Below are 21749 nucleotides of genomic sequence, written 5' to 3'. Positions count from 1 at the left end.
CTCAGATATGGGAGTAAAAGGCCCAGCTCTCACCTGGTTCCAATCTTACCTTACTGACAGAACTTTCCAGCTTCACTGCCCACCCTTTAAGTCATCTCCTCGCAATGTGAGCCATGGTGTTCCACAGGGCTCTAGTTTGAGCCCTACTTTATTTAACATTTATATGGAGCCCCTGGCACACATTGCGGAGGAATTTGGGGTGGGCATTGTCAGTTATGCCGACGACACCCAGTTGGTGTTCAAAATAACGCCAGACAATAAAGACTCAGCTGCCAACTTCTCAAATTGCATGCTATCGATAGCGGCGTGGATGAACACCAACTGTCTCCGTTTAAACGGAGATAAAACTGAGGTATTGATAGTGGGGAAAAATGCCTCTGTTTGGTCCCAGGCTTGGTGGCCTAGCGAATTAGGAGAACTACCGCGGCCTGTGGAGACGGTAAAAAACCTCGGAGTCATGCTTGACGCCGACCTTTCAGGCAAAGCGCAGGTGAATAAAGTCACAAGCAAATGCTACGGAACTCTAAAGGTACTTCGTAAAGTACTTGATCTTCTGCCGACCGAAGCGAGAAAAACCATTGTCCATGCATTAATATCTCCTCACTTGGACTATGGCAATGTTCTCCTACTCGGTCTAAATCAGAAGGGGCTGCACCAGCTACAATGCATACAAAATTCAGCAGCACGATTGGTGCTCGGTCTCCCCCGAAGATCATCTGCTAAACAGACGCTTGCCAAGCTTCACTGGCTCCCTATCAAAGAGAGAATTATATTCAAGACTCTATGCTATGCATACCGCATTGCTCAAAACAAAGGCCCTGGCTACCTGAGAGATCTTATTACCATCCATAGGCCGATTAGAGACCTCAGATCGTCGGGCATGATGCTATTTAAAATCCCCCGCATCACAAAAGCTAAGATGGGCGGAAAATCCTTCCGCTACTTGGCTACCAAATTTTGGAATGCTCTGCCGATCCATCTGCGGATGGAGCCATCCGAAAAGAGTTTTAGAGCTAAACTCAAAACCCATCTATTTCCCAGACACTAGCCTCATCTCCCAAGGTTCTTTGCTCCTCTAATGGGTTTGCATTTGCAGTCAGCGCGGGGACACACAGTTTTGTGCAGCCAGGCGCTTAAAATGCTTATTATTATTATTATTATTATTAACAACTGAAGGCCACATGGTGAAGATGGGTTATTTTATGGGTGACAGTGTTAAAAAGATTATGCACTAGTCTGCTAGAAAATTAGGTACCTCTCAGTCTGAATCAGGTCCAGTATTTATTAGTTGGACATCGAGCACCGGCACAGACTCTATGTAAGACCAACACACAAACATTTATTGCAGAATATAGAAGACATGGCATGTGGATTAAGCATGGGCAAATTTTGCGAATCTGGCGTTCGCAAATTTGCGTATTCGCGAATTCGCAATCCGCAAAATCCGCGAACTCTCGCGAATTTACGGATTTTTTTTTCGTGTTCGCAAGGGTTTCTGCCAGTTCGCGAGGGTTTTGTACCAGTTCGCAATTGCGAACTTACTTGTCAGCTTGCAACGGTCGCAACTATGTTGTTTCTACATCTGGTTCATCATCACAGGTTCACAGCACCCTCTGTTTCACCCCTGCCATCCTCTGGCTCACCCATGCCACCCTCTGGTACATCACTGCCACCCTCTGGTTCATCACTGTAGATTATGGGGGGGGAAAGCAAGCAAACCTGCCCTGCTTCAACTGACATGAATTAATTTGGGGTTGATTTATTAATGTGTCCCTGAATTTAAACTTCCAGTCTGGCACCTGCTTACTTATCTGTAATTTGCTTTCTGTTGCAGTGCAATTTTTTTTCCCAGGACCTTTGTGGCCTACTTGTAGCTATTCTATGAGCCTGCTGTGAGGGTCAGAGCAGGGTCATAGAATAGTTGCAAGTAGGCAACTGAACTCTGGAGGGGCCCCTCAGGAAGCACTACAGGGAATGGTTACTAATGATGAGTTTGAACTTTTGCACCTGCTGAGTGCTTTCAGTTTTGCAAAACTTGTTTTTCTGCAATTTCGCGGGATTCGCGGTGCGCGAATTTGCGCGAGATCGAATTCGGAAGCCGCAAATTCGTGCGAATATGCAATTTGTTTTTTTTGCGGCATGTTAGTTCGCAAGGTTTTGTGCGTTTTAGCGAGCCACCTGTAGCACAACAGCGCAAAGTTACCCTCACAGTCGTTCACGGGCGCGGCCATTTTGTTTGCTTTGCCTTATTTCCATTTCCGGGTGCAATGTGTAATCTCGCAAAGTGTGCAGCTCGCTAGTACAATTTCACGTGTGATCGCGAGGAAAATCTAGCGCGAACTTACCCACGCAGTCGTGAACGGGCGCGGCCATCTTGTTTCTCATTCATTGCTATGGTTCTGGGGATGCTTTCTGTATCCTATCTGAATCTCTGCCATCATTTGCTTGTTTGAAGTTTTTTTGATCTATTTTACTTATTATCTATCCCTCTATTTTTCTAGCTCTCTTTGGTTAATTTTAAACTACTTTTTTAAACTCTTTTCTTTTCTTCTTCCCTATTCTATTTCTTCTTTATTATTTAGCTTCCTTTCTGCCCAGACCATGGTAAAGGGAGCCGGGAAGCATCCTGAGAAGGGGAAGGGTCCCGCACCCCGTGCCCGGCTCCCGTGCGGGCGTTTGAGGGGGGAGACAGTCACAGCCCGGGAGATCTTCAGCGCGGAGGAGGTGGCCGCACTAGTTTTTTATGTTCAGCGCCGCCTCCCCAGGACCATCATGGCAGGCGGCAGGATTGCTAGCGGGTACGGGATCCAGGAGCGCCGGAAGCGGTGGGAGAAGGTGTGCCGGGCCATGTACCAACACTCTCGGGTCCGGCGCACCTACAACCAGGCCACCCACCGTTGGACGGATCTCCTGGACCGGGAACGTGATTTGCTCGACCTGCTCAACCTTGAGATCCCTGGGCTTGGTGAGTAGTAGTAGCTATTTCTTTACTACTCTGTTTTCTCCTGCTCTGTGTGTTATTTTCTTGCAAATTTTTGTTTTTTACCAAGAGCAATAATGCTGCTGATTACATTGTTGGTAAATTATATTTCAAAATCTTCTATGCATTTCAGGTGCACTAGTCTCCTTCTCAGTAGCGCTGCTACTATGCTTATTTGTTTTCAAATTTTGTGTTCATTTCATTGGCCTGTGAAATTATGTATGAGTGTAGTTTAAAGAACTGCGTAATGCTAGGCACTAAGGGTCAGATTTTTAATTACCGGCGCATCCCTGCAAAGTAGCAGGGATGCACCAGTAATTGTGGGCCACTCCACCACCACCCATGGTGCGCCGTATTTACAATGCGGCACGCCATGGGCCCAAAACGTCACCGAAGCGTTACGCATCTGTGCCGTAAAGGCGGTGCATTGCTGGAGTTGCGTCGCAACTATGGCGCAGCTCCAGCAATGCTTTGGGGTGCCCTATCACCCCAATGCTGCGTCAAGCCGTATGTCTGGTCCAAGCAGGCGCAGGGTTTGAGTCACGCATCATTGTCTTCAAAGTGACTGATTGAAATCTTGTAGATTTCCCTCAGCCAATTTTAGGATGCGTTCCTGCGCAGGAACGCCCTCCCTTGCGCCGGAATGCCCCCTGATGGCGCAGGGCTTTACAACGTGATGCATCTCCCATAGGCGCCTCTTTTGTTCTGCCGCTGCATCACAAAAGTCACGCAACAATGGAGCAAAAGAGCCACAAGGGGCTTCTAAATCAGCCCCTACAGACTCAAGTCCAGTCCTTCCTTTGTACACCTGGCAATAAGAAGAAATAGTGGTGGTGGGTTGATAGTTTGAGTATTTTAATGACTGGTTAATGTAGTAGGAAACTTTTTAGTGTTATCGCTGATCTGCAATCACGATGGACTTTGTCTGTCACTTCGCGTGCTGCGGACTGCTGCCTGGCAGTCCTAGGCGAACCTTTTTAGTAGTTTGTTTAGTGAGTTACATAACTTTCCAAGTCGACGGTCCGCAAATCAAGCAATACTAATATCGTAGTAGACCACATGAGATAGGTCAATATATCCAGTGGAATACTTGTCCATTTGCTATTTCGCCAAAATATTTTGTTATTGTTCTTTTGAAATGTTTGATTTGGTTGACAAATATCATCCATGTTTTCTGGTCTTTCTTTCTTTCATGTTGTACATCAGATCCCCCCAGGGGCAAGAGGGCATTGAAGGAGGCTGCTGCTCCTGCTGAACAAGGCCAAGATCGGTCAGGCGAGGGCTCCTTTGCTGGCCCCGGTAAGTTTTAATTTTAATATAAAGTACCTATTTTTTCCTAGCGTTCCTCATTCGATTTTTTCTAAATCGTCTTTGATCTTCTTGTAGACAGTATCTAAATTCTTATCCTGCCTCGACTATGACTCCCTGTGGTATTACTTGATTATTCTTATTAGTCTGTCTGTGTATCTAACTAAGATTGCACATTTGGCAAAAGGTGTAAAACGAAACTCCCATTCTAGTCAGCAATAGCTCTATGCACTGAGTGCAGTCCTCTGGGTTTGTTCATAATGTCTTTTCAAGTCTTCTAAATGTTTATGCTTTGACAATTACCAACAATAAAAAGGTGAATGCCCACCAAGAAAGAATAAGATACTACTTTACTTTTGGTTTGGATAGGAGGACAATCCATTCTACTACTGTTGCAGGGACAAATCTGCACAGAACTATGGACACTAAATAGTGCATTGTTTATCAATTATAATAGGCGCAGGTAGACTTTCTTTCCACATACCTCAGTGATATCAGACTTTGAAGAACCCCCCAATGGCAGAGTCATTTAGCTCCCGAATTCATTGATGATTGATCCCCAATGATGATTATCCAACGCAGGACAAGAGTACGGAGTCAGAGTCCAGAAGTGTCCGAGGCATGGACTCATGCTTGCAAATTGCAAAACCTTTTGCTCATTCACTCATGACCAAAAACCACAGAGTCTATTTAAGTTTTAAAGCTTTATTAAAAGTGAAAATATTTATTAAAATCAAGCTTGTCATAAAACATAAACGGTTCATTAATAATGGAAAAGTGGAGGGAGGAGCCAAGCTCGCGACCGTGATGGCCGCACTGTAGCTCGGCTCCGTCAGCCTTCCTGCCTGAATCGTAAATCCTGTACTTTATCCTGCCCCAAGGAGACACCATCGACGGAATATGGAAATATGAAAGGCTGCTTGCACTCACCGTTTGTCCCGGGAGCTCCTGGGTGCCGCGGATCTTGAGCTCTGCCCTTGTTCGCTCCGGAGCCTCCGTGGCGTGCAGGCCGGGGACTCGCCTGCGACGGTCGGCCGGAGCGGAGTATCGACGCCGACCCCTGGTGGAGGAGAGGAGTCGGCTGAAGAGGCCATTGTGCGGTTGGACCGGTGACGACTGACCGGGCCCAGTCTGGTGGCCCGGGGGCCCAGCTGCGGAACGCGGGCTCCCTCGGACGGGGGTTGACCGTGCGGGTGGCTTGTCCCCCCTTTGTTCTCCTGTCCGGCCATCTTGAAGCCCTTCGCCCGGAACCGGCAGGCGGCGCCCATGAGAAGGTGGCCCCGGCTACCCCCTGTGTCTTGGCGACCCGTCTTTCTGCACCATGATTGCCATTAGCGGGACCCGGCGAGACTCCGCTGGGCCTTGCTTGACGGCTCGGACCAGGGTTGAGGAACGGAGCGGCCTTGTTGTGCCGACAAAATGGCGGTCGGCGCCCTGGGTCTCGGACCTGTTGAGGGCGGCGGAACTGGTCTGTCGAACCGCACGTTGGCTGAAGAGTGTGGGAGTGAGCCCACAATTGGCGATGTCTTCGCCGCCTTGTGTTCCTGGCGTGCAACCATGGCCTTTGACGCAGCTGTGCAAGATAACGGTTCTGCCGCCGGGCCCGCCGGGCCGCCCCCATGCGTGAGGTCCGGCCGAGGGAATGTGCTGATTTGTCGCTCCTGGCTGCTGAAGGGCATGCGACCGCCGATCATCTGGGAGTTCATATGTCTATTGCCTCGAGTCTCCAGGAGGTTTTGCTTGTGGTGGACGTGGGAGAGGGCCCCACGCCGGGGTCCGCCCAGGTCAGTTCTGCTGGGGTGCCCGGCGGCTTTTTGACTCGAATTGCTTTGAAGGGGTCCCATGGTTGTTCCGTGGGGGACGCCTCCCCCCTTTGGTCGGCGGGACTGCACCCACGTTGCCTGCTGCTCCTGTCGTTGCTCCTCGCAGTTTGGTCCGCGGCCGCCATTGTTTGTACTGCTGCTCGAGACTTGGATCCCCTGTTTTGCACCCTTGGCCTGTCTTGTTCCGATCCTATGTACACATCATGCCTAACTGCTTGCTGTATTCTCCTTTACTGTGTACTACAGTAATAATCAGGAGAGGACAGGGGTTAGATGGACTCGCCTCGGCGGACTGCTAACTAATGTGTGGAGATGAATACTGCTCGCAGCTGTAACAGTATGACCAATTCCTCTTCATGTTCCTGATGTTTGATTTTGTGTCGATTTCATCTTGATGTGGGTCCTAACTTTGTTAAGGCGGGGGGTGGGAGCTGATGGTTCGATTACATATCTCCTCTCCCACTGGTTTTTTCTTCCCCCTTCCCTCCCCCCCCTTTTTACCTGTAGTGTTTTTCCTTACTTTCTGATTCTTCTGTATTTCGGGTTCTACTTAGGGCGACAGGCACGCTGCCGGGGGGGTAGGCCGTAGCCTTCTGCAGGGGTGCAGGGTGGTGTGGGTGGGATGGGGTCTGTATATTGTTCGTTTTTTTTCTTTTTCTTAGTTCTATGGCTCTTTTGTATCCCTTTATCGGGACGCTGTGTCCGCGTGCATACTCCATGGGGTGTTCGCTGGCAGTGTAGGACATGACTTCTTCGCGTTAATATAATGATAGCACACTTACACGTCCTACTTGCCTCGTCCCCGATTGTGTGTCTTGGGTATTGTATGCCTTATTTGCCATGGGACGCGTACTGCGGCGCTGCGTTCTTTCTTCATTGTTTTTCATATTCCTTCTTTTACCCTTCCTCTCCTCTTCCCCTTCCTTGGGTTAGTATAGCGGATGGCTATCTTTGTGTTGTTGTTCTGACTCCTCTGATTGGTACCAGCACATATTCAAGTGGTGATGGGTGGACGGTGGGCAGCGGTGGGAACTGATTTGAAAAGGGGGAACTATGCGTTGCCCTTGCCAATTGTTGCTATTATTTCTGATTTTAACTGCTCCCTTGTACTGCTGCTTCACCAACTGCCCGCCATAGGAATTCGGAAATTAACGGTTGCAATTGTTCCTGCTATACTTCCTACTATACTATAAAATTAACCTTCTCTTATCCTGCTCCTGGCGGCTATACTGGGCCTTTTCTGATTACTGATTAATCATAGAATGCTGAGGAACTGATGGAGAACTTCTATCCTGATTTTGTGCGCTCGTAATGTGTTGTAGCCGGCCTGATTGGTTGTAGGCCCGTATTTGTACGCTTCTGTTTGCACAATAAAGGTTTTCAAAAAAATAAAAAAAATAAAAATGGAAAAGTGCTTAGTAATTTTTTATTTCACACATTTATTGTGGACGAGCTGAGCCCTCACCTGGTTTGAACTTTCATTTTTCTTTTTGGTGCTGAATCATTGGTCCCTTCGTCCTAATGATTTGTTCTTAGAAGTGAAGCTTCTGTCTGTTATGAGGAAAATGGTGCGTGTTAAAAAGCAAGCATTCATCAGTTGTGCCAAAAAGTGCAGCAAGACAACACCCTTCCCTGGAAAAAGGGAAAATTTTACTTTAGAGTAGATAGTCACAAATTATTAGATTGGTTTCTGTATTCACATTTCTTCATTCCTAGACAAAATACTAGTGAGTGGTGTATGTCTATGACTTCTAACATTCTTAAATATACTTTGTAGGTGGGACATCTGGTGCTGGGTCCAGCGCTGAGGTGGAGGGAAGCTCTGGGGAGGAGGCTGAGCAAGTGCCGGACCAAACTGCTGTGCGGGTTGCCACGGTAGTGGCGGGCAGTGGTAAACTCTTATATTCCTTACTTATTGAGGTTACAGACTGCATAGTGTGCTGCTCCCCGTGAGAAAACGTAAGGTTTGTCCAGATGAGAGACATGAAGAAGAATGATTGACATTTAGGGGCCTATTATGATGGTGGACGGACCTGAGTCCGTCCGCCACCATAGAGTAGGAGGGACCGTCCGCAGGGGCAGTGGCGGTCCCTCCGTGGTAATTAGGATGAGACCGCCATCCTGGCGGTCACATCCTGTATTTTTATCATTGCGGCGGGTGCTGCTTGAAGCAGCACCCGCCGCAATGATAAAAATTTAAGTTGTGCATTTGCATGCACAAAGCGGCAGGCACCGTGCGGTGCCTGCCGCTGGGTGCAGGCAAATGCAGGGGGTACCATAGGTACCCCGCCATATGTACCCCCCACGCCCCCTTCCCCCCTGGGGGCCCGCAACGGGCCCCCAAACAAAAATCCGTATGCCTTTCCACGGCGGAAATGCCGCTGTGTAAAGGCATGTTCCTCCAGACATCCTAATATGGCTGGCAGTGTCTGATAGACACCGCCAGCCATGTTAGTGCTTTTCCGCCGCGGACGGGAGGCGACCGCAGCGGAAAACCTGCGGACTGAAAAATAATCCCCCAGACATCCTAATCTGGTGGGGGGTCTTTTTCAGTCCACTGCGGATTTCCCGCATCCTCCGGGCCGGCGGTGGATTCCGCTGGCCCGGAGGATGCGGGAAATCCGCAATCCTAATCTTCCCCATAGTTTGAATGGATGGATGCCTGGATCATGGTACTATCTGACTCTTAGATAGCATATGTGTATCTAGAGAGTAGACGGTCACTGGATGAACTAAGTGTTACTTTGAGGAGCATGTAACACCGCACCCGCACATCCGACCCAGTGTAGGAAAGGCAAGGAAAAGAAGTTGTAATTTTGTCCGAATACTACCATGAATAGTAACAGTAGTTTGTATTGCAAGCACAGCATATATCCGGCTATTACGATAGCCACTCACTACCTCTGTTAATAAGTTTAGTAGAACTCGGTCATTCATGTGTGGATGTATCGCTGTTCACTCAATAAAAAGCAAAGCACCTAAAGTCATCCCATATGTAAGCGAATACATACCATGTGCAGTGATAGATAATCAGATTATTTATCTTCTTCATTTTCCTTTTCTATTATTCATTGGCACTGTAGGGTGAAAGTTAAATTAATTGAGCAGTAGCCCTTGTAACAGTGTATTCTCAGTGCCACCCATAATAGAAAAGTAAGAGCATCACCACCTGCATGTACTGGACTGGTACAGTAATGCAAGTCTGTCTCACTCATCATGGCGGGCGTCTGTTTTTCTCGGGTGGAAGTTGACTGCGCTGGCATTATGCCGGCTTGCAGAAGTTAAGGTACCAATTTTGCTAAACAAGAGAGAAGAAGAAGAATAAGACTGGTGTACTGTCATAGTCGACTCTAATGGAGTGAGTCCATAGTGCTCGTAGAATTGATTCCTTAAACTCACACTAATGTTAGAGCAAGGGTGGAGAAGTGGGAGGTTAGATTGATACTGGCCACAATAGTTATGTACTGCACTTGCAAGTTGCTAGTTCTACTGTGACACAACTTTCTGCTGAATCATTTTGTGTTAATCTTAAAGAGCATTGGTTACAGACTATGTCTTTCTTTCTTCATATAGATGCTCCTTCCAAACCAACCCGGAAGGAGCTGGCTAGACGGGCCCGGCAACAGAGGCTGGAGGCCACTGTCGCTGAATATCGGCGGCTGGTGGCCCAGGAGGAGAAGACACGCAGTCTACAACAACATCTACCGGCACAGCTGCATCCTCCTCCGCGCTCCCTGGGTCACCCAGTCAGTGAAGAAGGTCTCCAGCGGTACGGAGCCGGAGTACCGCTGCCGCAGCCACCCGCCACCACCGAGCAGCAAAGAAATCAGCTGCCCTCCACAGCAGTTGCAAAAAACTGATGCACCGCCTTTCCCTGAGGGTTTCCTACCTCGAGCAGGAGCTGCTCAACACGAAAACCCTGCTCGAGACCCTCCGCAAGGAGCATTCCGACCTGGCCCGGAAAGTCAACAGCAGCAGCCAGCAGTAGGAGGAGAGACTGTCCCTTGCCCCTTTTTTAAAGACTTCTGGGGGGTGGGTATTGGGAGTTGGGTTTCTTCACTTTTTTGGACTTTTCACGGACATTCGTTGGGGTTAGGGAATGGGGGTAGGTTGGGTTGGGTTTTGTGGGAGATTATTTTTGTCAGGGATATAAATATACTTTAAACTTTATCTTAGCATACACGTTTTTTTTACTGCTTTTGAGGCTGGTGGGTGGGGGTTTAACAGTAACTTTGTTTCCGTGAAACTTAAGTGGCATCTTGATTCAAGTTGTGTAATTAATTGCCCAAATGTTTTCAAAATTAAGTGCCTCTCACAGAGTAAGTGAATTCAATAGTCCTAGGACTTTACTAGTACTAGCGTCAGTCTCTCGTCTCTCCTAATACTCCATTATACTTCCTCCCCCCAAACGCTTATCTTACCTGTAATTTGAGTTTGGAAATAGGGCTAGGCACAGGGCTGGCTGCACGGCAAATGGCGATTAAGGTTGGCAATCCTGGGCGGATGAAATGTCATCATTGCGCTGGTACTAGTGGTGTTACACAGAGGCAGTTGCAGCATCTGAAAAAAAAGAAAATGAAACCTTGTTTGTCCTTACCGTAGCATTAGAACGGTACGATAGAGAATATAGCAGGTGACAGTACACTAGAACAGTGCCACAATGTAGCCTAACAAATGGTAAAGTATTGAAAGTATAACTAGTACTTGCGCTGAATTTCTTTGACATTGGCTACTACTACAAAAAATAGTACCGGAGGTGAAGGACACAGCAGCGCAATATTTTGCCACGTCTAGGAGGAGGATGTTCTAATCTTGATGACCTATCAAGTTGGTGGCGCACATGAAAATCTGCTTTCCTTTGCCAATATTGACTGAGTATCAAGCTGACTAAGAATAGAATACATCCTCGGATTCCTTCACCAGCCTGTTGCTATGACCTTATCCTCCCCAGCAAGTGTGTGGAATTATTGCTGTCATTTAGTCACACATCAATCAAAACCACACAGCCCGGGGGAAGAGGGTTAGGGTTTGGAAAATGGATGGGCATGGGGTTTTTTTTTGGGAATGTTTTGTTGAGAGAAGAAAAAAAAGCACAGCATGGACAAACAATAATTGAAGATAAATAAATCTTTGGGTACAAAGCTAACCATAAATCTTTTAAGTGACATAAAGGAAGTGCATGCACTACTGCATGCATGGTTACTGAAAAGTAAGTAACACTTTTGACAACCGTGAATGACAGAATGCAACAGTACAGGGCTGCAGCATTTTCACTTGCCTATCTCTGCACTCAGAGAAACACTTCTTACATTAAATTAGGTTTAAAAAATAGCAGAAGTAAAACCTATAGAATGGCTGTAGAGATGAATTCAAAAGCAAAGATCCAAGAAATCTAGACTCACACTCATAGAAGTTCACAGCAATAACATTACTTTAAAGATAATTAGAAAAGAACGGATATTGTATCTGTATGTTGTTGTAGTTGTCCTGTTGAATTTGGTAAGTTGCATGCATCAAACCATTCCTCTTATTAGCGGGACTCCTCCATTCCAGCTGACGCTCCGTCCATCAATGTTGGTGACCAGAAGACACCCTGTCCACTGCCTGCCTGGCGGATGCTGAATTGCGGCTCGCTAATGTGAAGCCTGACTTCATCCTTTTTTTCCCATTGCACAGACTGAAACCCTGCCTGTAATTATTGATGGAAAAACAGGAAGTGATATTAGAACACCACTGTCAAATAAATATAAGGTATGTACGCTGTGTAGTGCAAAAAGTCATACTTTGAGTTTCCTAATAGACAGTACAATATTTTTGAAAGTGCGTACTCTGTCTGAGTCTCCTTTTGAAGGATAAATAAGTATGGGCAAATTAATTTAGCGGATATTTCCCCTCAAGCTAGGTGTACTGTAAACTGTGTTTTAGAACAAAATTAGACCTTCCCAGCAGTGCTCCCACCCAGACCCCTACTAAAGCCAGTCGCTAAAATGTAGAAGACCCCCAATCAGATCTCAAAAAACGAGGCCTAGTAGAAAACTGGTGACAAAACGTACTTTGAAAGTAAAAGTAGGCCCAAATCCCCTTACCCACCGTGGATTGTATTCAAACCACTTGCAAGCAAGCAAAAGTATCCATACCCAGCATCGCTCCAGACTCGCAAACCCCCCCGCAAACAGCCCCCCGCCCAAACACATGCAATACAAATACTGCTAACCCTAACGAGCTCTAAGTTCAGAATAGTGGTAAACGCTTTCTTTAACTATGCCAAATCCCCCCTTTCCCACCATGGATTTTCTTCAAATCACTTGCAACCAAAATTACTCATTCCCTCGAGTGCTCAAAGACCCCAGAACTCAGTTGCACAAATCTAGAACACCCCGAAACACATGCAATCCTGCTGCTAGTGCTAACCCTAACAAACCCTGAGTTACGAAAAGTGCCAAAAGGCTTTTCCGCATGGATTTTCTCCAAACCAGTATTATCCGGTATTAGACATTCCCAGCAATGCCCCAAGACCCGCAAACCCACCCGCAAAAAAGCACAACACCCCCAAACAGCCAAAAAGCAAAAATGGAAAATCTCATACTTACAATATTTTTCGGCCTTCTTTCAATTCTGTCCAAACGCGCTGTGCAGCTAGGCCATAACTCCCGTTTTCCACCATGGATTTCCTGAAAAGCAAATGTAATCAAAATTAGACTGTGCCAGCAGTGCTCCCAGACCCCAAAACTGCCCCACAAACACCCGGAAACCCCCTAAAGAGCACCTCAAAGACAAGCAAGTCAGCAAAAACGCAAAAGAAATTTCGCCTCCGATTTGGTCCAAACCAGTTTTATCAGGTATTAGACCTTCCAGCAATGGCCACAGAGCCGTCAACCCAGGCGAAAACAAGTAGAAGACCCCCAAACAGCTGAAAAGCAAAAGTACAAAAATGGGGACTTAGTCATTTCCAGGGCAATTTCAAAAATCACTCAGCGCGCGCTCTGCAGCTAGGCCCTAACTCCCCTCTGCCACCATGGATTTGCTTCAAACCTCTTGCAATCAAAATTATCCATACCCAGCAGTGCTCCCTGACCCAGAAACCCACCCACAAACACCAGGAAGCCCCCCAAACAGGCCCCCGAAAACATGATAGTGAGCAAAAAGTCAAAAACGTTTTCAAGTCTGATTTTGTCCAAACCAGTTTTATCTGGTATTAGACCTTCCCAGCAATGCCCTAAGACCCGCCAACCCACCCGCAAAAAAGCACAACAGCACCAAACAGCCAAAAAGCAAAAATGGAAAATCTCATACTTACAATATTTTTCGCCCTTCTGTCCAAAAGCACTGTGCAGCTAGGTCATAACTCCCGTTTTCCACCATGAATTTCCTGCAAGCAAATGCAATCAAAATTAGACTGTGCCAGCAGTGCTCCCAGACCCCAAAACCCACCCACAAACACCCGGGACCCCCCCCAAAGAGCACCTAAAAGACAAGCAAGTCAGCAAAAACGCAAAAAAAATTTCGCCTCCGATTTGGTCCAAACCAGTTTTATCCGGTATTATACCTTCCCAGCAATGGCCACAGAGCCGTCAACCCAGGTGAAAACAAGTAGAAGACCCCCAAACAGCCAAAAAGCAAAAGTACAAAAATGGGGACAGTCATTTCCAGGGCAATTTTCCAAATCACTCAGCGCGCGCTCTGCAGCTAGGCCCTTACTCCCCTCTGCCACCATGGATTTGCTTCAAACCTCTTGCAATCAAAAGTATCCATACCCAGCAGTGCTCCCAGACCCCGAAACCCACCCACAAACACCAGGAAGCCCCCCAAACAGGCCCCCGAAAACTCTAAATTGAGCAAAATTTCAGAAAAAGCTAAAACTTTTTCCTCATGGATTTGGTCCAAACCAGTTTTATCCGGTATTAGACCTTTCCAGCAATGGCCACAGAGCCGTCAACCCAGGCGAAAACAAGTAGAAGACCCCCAAACAGCCAAAAAGCAAAAGTACAAAAATGGGGACTTAGTCATTTCCAGGGCAATTTCCAAAATCACTCCGCGCGTGCTCTGCAGCTAAGCCCTAACTCCCCTCTGCCACCATGGATTTGCTTCAAACGTCTTGCAATCAAAAGTATCCATACCCAGCAGTGCTCCCAGACCCCGAAACCCACCCACAAACACCAGGAAGCCCCCCAAGCAGGCCCCCGAAAACGCTAAATTGAGCGAAATTTCAGAAAAAGCTAAAACTTTTTCCTCATGGATTTGGTCCAAACCAGTTTTATCCGGTATTAGACCTTCCCAGCAATTGCCACAGAGCCATCAACCCAGGCGAAAACAAGTAGAAGACCCCCAAACAGCCAAAAAGCAAAAGTACAAAAATGGGGACTTAGTCATTTCCGGGGCAATTTCCAAAATCACTCCGCGCGTGCTCTGCAGCTAAGCCCTAACTCCCCTCTGCCACCATGGATTTGCTTCAAAACTCTTGCAATCAAAAGTATCCATACCCAGCAGTGCTCCCAGACCCCGAAACCCACCCACAAACACCAGGAACCCCCCGAACAGGACCCCGAAAACTCTAAATTGAGCGAAATTTCAGAAAAAGCAAAAACTTTTTCCTCATGGATTTGGTCTAAACCAGTTTTATCCGGTATTAGACCTTCCCAGCAATTGCCACAGAGCTGTCAACCCAGGCAAAAACAAGTAGAAGACCCCCAAACAGCCAAAAAGCAAAAGTACAAAAATGGGGACAGTCATTTTCAGGTCAATTTCCAAAATCACTCCGCTCTGCAGCTAGGCCCTAACTCCCCACTGCCACCATGGATTTGCTTCAAACCTCGTGCAATCAAAAGTTTCCATACCCAGCAGTGCTCCCTGACCCCGAAACCCACCCACAAACCCCAGCAAGCCCCCCAAACAGACCCCCGAAAACATGATAGTGAGCAAAAAGTCAAAAACTTTCTCAAGTTTGATTTTGTCCAAACCAGTTTTATCTGGTATTAGACCTTCCCAGCAATGCCCAAAGACCCGCCAACCCACCCTCAAAAAAGCACAACACCCCTAAACAGCCAAAAAGCAAAAATGGAATATCTCATACTTACAATATTTTTCGGCCTTCTGTCCAAACGCACTGTGCAGCTAGGTCATGACTCCACTTTTCCACCATGGATGTCCTAGAAAACAAATGCAATCAACATTAGACTGTGCCAGCAGTGCTCCCAGACCCGAAACCCACCCACAAACACCAGGAAGCCCCCCAAACATGCCCCAGAAAACATGATAGTGCGCAAAAAGGCAAACACGTTTTCAAGTCTGATTTTGTCCAAACCAGTTTATCCAGTATTAGACCTTCCCAGCAATGCCCCAAGACCCGCCAACTCACCCACAAAGAAGTAGAACACCCCCACAAGTGCAGAGTCTTTCTTCATTGGGCGTAATCTAGCCCTCTGCTTTGAGGGAAATAGGAGTCTGGAGGAGGAGGATAGAGGAGCATGTTCTTGTGAACTTGGGAACCTGAAGAATGCAGAATGCGGCACCTTCAAATCAATAAGCAAATAAGTGAAGACAGTTCTGCTGATTGGCTTGTTTTTGTGATTAGGTGATTAAAGTTTTAATTATATTAACTGTGCTAAACAAAGAAAGACAGACACACAGGAATAAAAGTGAATAAGGACGAAAAAGAAAGTTATTGATTCATTGGCTCATTTTCAGGGCTCGGTGTCAGGGAATAAGAGTTCGTCCTCATACTCTGCGAATTCAGGTGGGAGTAGGTCACCTAACAGAGAAGAAATTCCCTCATCTAAGTTGCTGTCCTCCTCGTCTTCTTCCAGCGTGTATTCTCGTACTTTGTAATCTGGTGGTATGAGGTGCTGATTCATCTTGATCATTGTTAACCTCTCCACATTTTTGGGCAAGAGGCGGGTCCGTTTACAAGTTTCAATGCCACCAGCAACACTGAAAACACGTTCAGAAGACACGCTTGCGAGTGGGCAAGACAAGTAGTTTATAGCCAGGTTGGAGATCTCTGGCCACAATTCTTTTTTCCCATGCCAAATCGCCAATGGGTCAGCATTAACATAGACCTCTGTTGAGTCATTCAGATAGTCCTGCACCATCGACTCAAGGTTTTCCACGGTTCCTCCACTTTGCTTACTTTTTGCTGGGACCTTTTGAGAAGCAAACCCAAGCTGAGTTAGACAATCCTCTTCTTCACCCAAAGTTACTGGTGTGTCTGGTGCAGATGATCCGGTTGCCGGTGTCTTTAACGGCTGAGAGGTCACTTCTGCCACAGCCACAGGTGCAGAAGTGGATTCTTTTGACTGGGGATGGCCTGCTGATGCTGATGTACTGCCTTTTCTTTCAATTTTCTGCCGTTCTCTTTCGAACCTCATGGCTGACACAGCTAGCCAATGTTTGTACTTTTTGACATCTGCGTCACCAAAAGCAAAGAATGCTCTGCCTGCCATTGCCTTTTTGTAGCATGGATCCAGAATAGTAGCACAAATGTAATGCTGTTCTGAGTGGATCATTTGAAGACGTTCATCGCCAAGTAGGCGCTGTAATAATTTCTCTGCAAAAACAAAAGCTTCTTGCTTTTCTTCATCTTTTTGAAACATAGAAGACACCACCTTCAGTTGGTGCTCCAGCATGCGCAACAATGGGATAGCTTTTCCCACATTACAGTCCTCCCTGCTGACTGCACGCGTGAAGACCTCAAAAGGACGAAGCATGTCTGTCTGGCTTTTAACTAGCTCCCATTGCGCCGCATCTAGTCTCAGGTCCTTCTGAGCTGTACCCAGCGTTAAGAAATACTGATCGAGTACCGTAAACTGCTCATACAGACGCTCAAGCATGTAGAAGGTTGAGTTCCAACAAGAATTTTTTAACAACCAGGTTTATACAGTGTGCCAAACACGGCACTCTGAAATATTTACCCAGCTCCATGGCCTTAACTACATAGGCGCCATTGTCCGTGGAAACTTAACCAATCGTGCATTTTTTTGGGGACAGCCATTGAAAGACCTTTGTGTTAAACTCCTTCAAAATGTTTTCTCCTGTATGACTTTTCTCCATGCCAAACATGGCTAGTGTTGCATGTTTCCGAGCAGCTTTAAAAACGTTGTCTGGGTCAACACCTGCGTTTAGCTTTGCTTTAACCCCTGAAAAAGAGACCCAGTGTGCAGTGATGCACATATAATCAGTGCCTGCGCCACTGGTCCAAATGTATGTTGTCAGATGTATAGTGTGAACTGCACTCTTCTCCAAAGCTGCCCCAATCACCTCCAGCACATCTTCAAGTAGTGCTGGAACCGCAACTCTGGCAAAATAGAACCGGCTAGGAACCTTCCATTTAGGGCTGAGCGTTGCCACTAATTCTAGAAAACCAACCCCTTCCACAAAAGAAAAAAAGGGAGAAGGTCCAGAGCTAGCATTTTAGCCAGCTTAGTGTTATACAGACGTGTCAGTGGGTGGTTGCGATCAAATGGCGCTTCTGAAAACAACATGGTTCTAATGTTGCCCTGGACCAAGCATTTACGGGATGATGATGATGATGATGACTTCTTTGACCCAGTTATGCTCGCTGATGAACTTTTTCTCATTGGTGTCTCACTCTCTCCCACACTCTTAGTGTGGCTCACATGGGGTGTGCTGCTGACAGGGGTACTGGGTGTAAGTGAAGTGTTTGACACGTCTTCTTCCTCCTCGTCATCATCAGATGAAACATCAACGTTTTCTTGACTTCCAATTCGGGCTTCCTTGATCTCCTTTAGGTGCGCAAACCAATGGACAGTGTGCTGTCTCTCAAGATGACCTCTCTGGCCTCTGGTAACATAGTTGGTACCTAACTTACCACGACTAACTGCAAGCTTACAAATGCTACAAATGGCTATGTTTTCCTTTTTTGGGCAAACACTAAAAAAGTCCCAAACTGCGGACTTGAAATGTCTGTGGGGGCCGGAGGAGGCAATACTGGTGGTGGTCATGCTGCTAATGCCAGATGAAGTGGAGGATGTGTGTTGCCGAACTTTACTACGTTGTGCACTTGCACCACCACTAATTGAGGTCGAGGTGGATGGAGGTCCCTTGCGAGAAAGAAATATGGAAGGGGTAGGTGGTGGTGTACTAGTTAACTCCAATGACGGTGGTATTCCCATTGCCTCCTCGTCGACAACATCATCACGCTCAGCAGCTTTGTGGGCTAGGGTCAAAATGTCTGTTTGCTGCATGCCCGCTGAGGCTGGAGTGAAGTCTATGATGACTGCGTCGTCTTCATGGGAGTCTTCATCAGCAGGAGTATACGCCACTTCTTGTTCAGCGTCAGCATCACACTCCATAACTTTCGGTCATAAAGTTTCGAGGACCTTCCTTTTACGCTTAGCTACCTTTGTCAGATCATGGTGTGCCTCACTCTCAGACGGCAGTGGTGGTTCCCAAGTTTGATCCATATCATCAGAAGGAGGTGGGCTTGAAGAAGATGTAGACACCATCCTTGATCTTTTCCTTGCTAGGGATGTTGAAGACAATGAATGATCATCAGGAGGAGTGGCTTCCTCAAATGATACCTCGGCTTGAATGTTGATTTCCTGATGTGCCCCTACTTCGGGAGGAACAACTATTGTGGCCACTTGTGCCCCTCCATGCACCTCTGCTTGCGCATATCCTTGCGCTGCCTCTCCTTCCACATGTACTTGGGCTTGTACTTGCACATGTGGTTGTTGTTGCGGCTGTGGTTGTTCAACACTCGTCAAATGAGTTACAACAACCTGTGTTGATTGAGGGACATTACTGCTACTTTCTTGCGATTAGCCAACATCACTAGTCAATGGTGATTGAACAGGTAGACTGGCTGCCTCTGCAGCACTCAAGGGCTTGGACTTAAGTTGGTGTGGTGGTGGTGGCACTGAGCCCAATGGAGCGGGGTGCTGCTCCTAGCTTGGTCCCCAGCAGATCCCGCTGCTGCTGCAGGCGTACTTTTTTTTTTATTCCCAAAAAATGTGGCGGGCGGCACACCAGTCTCCTTGGTAACTTGCTTCTTCTGCTCCTTACTGGCAATTTTCTTGCTAGAGGAGCTACGGGGAACTTTTTTTGAGGCCATCTTCTTCAGAGGTCAGAACAGCAGGCCGCAGTTGCACGAGTTGCAGAGTTGTCTGTGGCCAGACGTGACGTCGCGTGACGTTATGCTGCACACACACACCACTGCAGGACTTCTTCCTGGCACTGGTTGTTCTCTTGAGTCTTGTGCACCTAAAAGCAATGGAAGACAGAGGAACATCAGTTCAGTTATACACCCCAAAAACTCGAAAACGACTGAAAAATCAGCACAATCCCATTGCCATCCATGCCCTCAAAGATGTTTAAATTCAAGACACCCCACAGAAAGACTAGGCCCATGCACCACTCACTACCCCTGGGCATAATGGATGAAAGCTAGGCAAAATGGGTGCAGGCCTGAGAACACTGCCTGCATTCAAAATGGCCCCAAGCCTCCCAGCACATGGCCAGGGCCTGCCTGTACCAGCACTCAAAATGGCCCCCACCCACACGGCCAGTCCCTATGAACACCCCAAAAAATCGAAAAACACAAAGAAATCACCACAATCCAATGCCATCCATGCCCTCTATGATGTTTACATTAAAGAGACCCCACAGAAAGACTCAGTCCATGCACTTCTCACTAGCCCTGGGCAAAAGGCCCCAACAGCAGCCCAAAAAAAAATCAGCACAATCCCATGCCATCTATGCCCTCCATGATGTTTACATTAAACAGACCCCACAGAAAGACTCAGTCCATGCACCACTCACTACCCCTGGGCAAAAGGCCCCAACAACAGCCCAAAAATCGAAAATTCCAAAATTGTAGTTGCAGCAACTGTAATGCCCCAAACAAACTTACTTGTGAAATTTCGAATCCAAAAGTGATCCAAAGATAGTCAAAAAGGCCTCAAATCCAAATATCGAGCAGCATCCACAAAAAGTAATCCTTCCAGGTCAAGATACGAATGAAAGTGACCAGCACATGAAGAAAGCACTAGGAGGAGCCTGCTGGACAGGAACAGGAAGTTGGAGACTGTGGGGCACTTCCTTCCTCCCCCCCCCCCCAAAATGGACTCCTTGCAAAAAAAAGTGCAGGCAAATGTCAACCTGAGTAGTTATTCTGATAAAAATCATCATTTTCAGAAGGTTTATGCTGCTTGCTGGTGGTTTTCTTATGCAGAATTGCTAATTTTGTAATTTCGCGAGTGCGAGATTGTTGGTGCCCGCCGCATCTACGTGTTCGCAATCGCGAACTCCCGCGATACGTGATCACGGTGTACTCGCGTTGACAAACTCTCGCTGTGCAAGGTGGCAAGCCGCGATGACGTAATCGCTGTTGCCAAACTCCCGCGGGATCCCGCAGCAAGATCCAAAATGGCGCAGCACTCGCAAAATATCGAGAAAAACAACTCGGCAAACGCTGAATGACAGTAAGTGAACGCCGCTCACAGCAATATTGTATCACCAAGCAAAGAAATCCGCCGTGTGTTAATTTGCGGATTTTCTGCAAATTCGCGAGAGTTTGCGGATTGCGAATTTACCGAAAATCCACTAAATCCGCGAGCGGAACGGATTTTACGCCCATGCTTAATGTGGATTGATTTATATGACAATGATAATACAGATTTATGAATGATTCCTAAACAACAAGCTGTTAGACCAGGGTTCTCCAAAATTTTCTGAGATAAGAGTTATTTATGTTTAATGAATAACATCCTGAACTTCTAATATTAGTGTTCCACTCGTGACCACTTTCATATACAATAAAAATATTACTGAGTAAAGAGTACCTAAGAAGATGCATTAGCATCATCATTGTTTGGATGAATTACATTAATCATGTTAACAAGTATTTTGAGGAGACCATTGTGTACCCAGTATGGTAGTTCTACAGGAGGAAAAAAAAAAACAAGATGGGAGAGTGATGGAACACAGATTGTACTAACACCCAGGATCAAGGAGTATAACCCCAGCAGCACCTAAAAAAAGGAAGAAAAAAGCTGGAATACATGTTATAAGAGAGAGCTCCAGGAACCATAATTACATAACTTTTACATATTTTCTCATGTTACCCAGCCACCTCAACCAGGACCTACAGATTTACAAAAATACTTATTTTATATATTCATGTTCATTCTCCTTATTGTGTAACTCATTCAATCACTAGTATAATCACTATCAAGGAGGTCTTATGGACATGTCAAGTCAAGTCAAGTTAATGTATTTGATTTAGTTCTCCACTAAGAACCACAAATATTCAGTACATGATATAACATTTTAAACAGTTTTGTTAAAAAAGAAAGGTATTCATTCTAATACAAAGTTAAAATAGGTTTTCAAAATGAGTATAAATTGTAGCAGACAAACTCATTTGGTGGAGCCTTACATAGTATGATCAATTCCTGTACTGAGTTAATATGGGCCGGGATGCCCGCCACCCCTTCCACCACCAATCCCAATGGGAGGAGACAGACACAGTTTGAACTTTTGGAAGGCAGGGGGGCCTCACGACCCCCCGGCCGTATTTATTAAAATATGAAGCAAAATGTAAAACTTTAAATTAAAAACGTTTCATGTATCATGTACAAATTCAACTTCCATTCCATTACATTGTCAGGCTAACCTTAACA

The sequence above is a fragment of the Lissotriton vulgaris genome, chromosome 3_1 (assembly GCF_964263255.1).
Source record: "Lissotriton vulgaris chromosome 3_1, aLisVul1.2, whole genome shotgun sequence".
Taxonomy (NCBI): domain Eukaryota; kingdom Metazoa; phylum Chordata; class Amphibia; order Caudata; family Salamandridae; genus Lissotriton; species Lissotriton vulgaris.
This window is presented reverse-complemented; position numbering follows the sequence as displayed.